Source organism: Alligator sinensis, unplaced genomic scaffold (genome assembly GCF_000455745.1).
Source record: "Alligator sinensis unplaced genomic scaffold, ASM45574v1 scaffold1244_1, whole genome shotgun sequence".
Classification (NCBI taxonomy): domain Eukaryota; kingdom Metazoa; phylum Chordata; order Crocodylia; family Alligatoridae; genus Alligator; species Alligator sinensis.
The window spans coordinates 335,561-337,889 of NW_005842591.1; positions in this window are offsets into that span (position 1 = coordinate 335,561).

Sequence of the window (2,329 nt, forward strand, 5' to 3'; positions counted from 1 at the left end):
GCCCGGCCCCCCCAGGCCCAGCAGCTTATAATTGCTCCGGCAGCCTCATTTGCATATCAAGGATCGCTGGCATCGGGACCTTCCCTTTTAACCCCTTTCCGCCTGGCCTGGCGCGGCGCGGTGCAGCAGCTGGGGCCGTCCCACCGCCCAAGGGCGGCGCCGGCAGGGCGGGGGCGCAGGGGGCGGCGGCGCAGGCAGGCAGTGGCAGAGGCGTCCCGGGTCTCCAGTGCCCATCTGGGGTCAGGACCTGCCTCTGCCCGGGGCAAATGCACTGCCCCCCGCCGCCCAGCAGCAGCTCAGGGAGCCCCCCAGCCCCCTGCTGCCGCGCAGCCCTGCAGGCACCCTTGCCCTGGGAAAGGCCCATTGCAGCTGCCCTGGGGCTCAAGCCCCATTGTACGTGTTGCCAGTGTCCTGCTCCACCCAGCAAGGCCAGGGCGGCCTGGGGTCAGCGCCACGCACGGGGAGCACGTGCAGGGAAGGGCCCTAGAGACTGGGAGCAGAAAAGCCCCTGGCCCCCTCCCGTCCTCCCCATGCCCCAGAGAAGCACTTTGGACTGGGGGCTCCTTGTCACGGGCCAGGCTCTGCCAAGCTCTGCGTCCTGCCACCCTCCGCGGTGCCCCACGGACGTGGCAGCCACAGGGCAATGGTGCCAAGCACAGACTGGAGCCCTGCAGGACCAGCCTGGCCGGACCAGGCCCCGATGCTCCATCCAGGAAGCTGCGGGGCAGGAGGCACGGACACGGATGCAGCCCCCGGCCTCGGCGCATACTGCGAGCAGGAAGGCGGGGAGGCATGGAGCAGCCAGGCCCTGCTACGGGGGTCACCTGGGGGCGTAGGGTGGCCAGAGGCACAGGGCAAGCGGGTCCAGCCGGGGCACCCAGGCAGGGGCTCAGCCGTATGGCGGCCACCCCGGCCCAGAGCCGCAGAAGAGACCGGACCCCGAGAAGCCGCGCCAGGCTGTGCCCAAGCCTGGGTGCTGCCCGCAGCGGTGGGGTCTTCCAGGGATTCCTGCTCACCCTGGGGCACCATGGAGGAAAGCAGCCAGGCACTAGCACCACCAGCCAAAGCCCAGCGCACACGTGTATGCGTGCATATAGGGCAGAGAACACAACTGCTCTGCGCATGTGCAGACTGTTACAGTGTGTGCATGCACGCATGTGTGTGTACATGTGTAAACACAGCTGCTCTTTGTGTGTGCAAGCAGCTCTGATGTGTGCACACATGAATAGAGATGCACTGTGCGTGTGCAAGATGCTATGACGCGTGTGTGTACACATATGGACACAGCTGCTCTGTGTGTGCGGGTTGTAACGATGTGTGCATGTGTGCACGCAGATGAACATGGCTGCACTATGACGTGTGTGCACATATGAACACAGCTGCACTGTGCATGTACAGGATGCTATGGCGTGTGCATGCGTGCGCACATGAACACAGCTGCACTGTATGTGTGCTGGCAGCTATGACATGCGCGCGCACATATGAACGCAGTTGCACTGTGCATGTGAAGGATGCAATAGCACGTGTGTGTGCACATGCACATTGCTAGAAGATGTGCGTGTGCAAACACAGCTTCACTGTGCATATGCAGGCTGGTATAGCATGTGTGTGTGAACACAGCTGACTGTGTGTGTGTATGTGTATGTGCAGGCTTCTATGGTGTGTGTGCATGTGTGTGCGTGCGTGCAAGCGGCTGTGCATGGGGCTCACAAAGCCAGAGCCGGGGGTGTTGTCTGCCTGACAGACGCGGGGCCGTGGGGCTGCACGTCTGCACGACGAGTCCCGTGACACACGTGCCGGGTGGTGGTGCAGGGCCAGGCCAGGCCGGGCCGGGCCGGGCCGGGGGGCCCTGTTGTTTGTGCTGCCGGCGGGGAGGGAGGCACCGGGTTCCTGGAAGCCGTGGTCCAGGGCCCCATGATAAGGGCTGGCGGGACTGGGTGACACTGATAAGCCGCAGCCGCTGGCCTATCGGGGGTCCAGCCCAGGCACCTGGCAGAGCCCCAGCACCCTGCAGCCTGCCACAGCCCCCGGCTCCTAGCCGGGGGACCAGGCCAGCATCACGTCACAGGGGCATCTGTGCTGTGGCCCTGGGGAAAGGACCAGGCGTCAGCCCCCAAGCCCGTGCAGACCACGCGCTGCACAGGGGCCACGGCCCGGGGTCTCCAGGGGCTGAGGGAGAAGGTGCACCCAGAGCGCTACCCTAGGCCGGGGCAGGTGGGACACGGCCACGGGCATCTGGGTGCGCAGACGGGGAGCAGCAGCAACACCGACATGGAGCGCCCGGCTCAGCACAGGCCGTGGGACCAGCCCGGTTCTTCCAGGCCAGAGC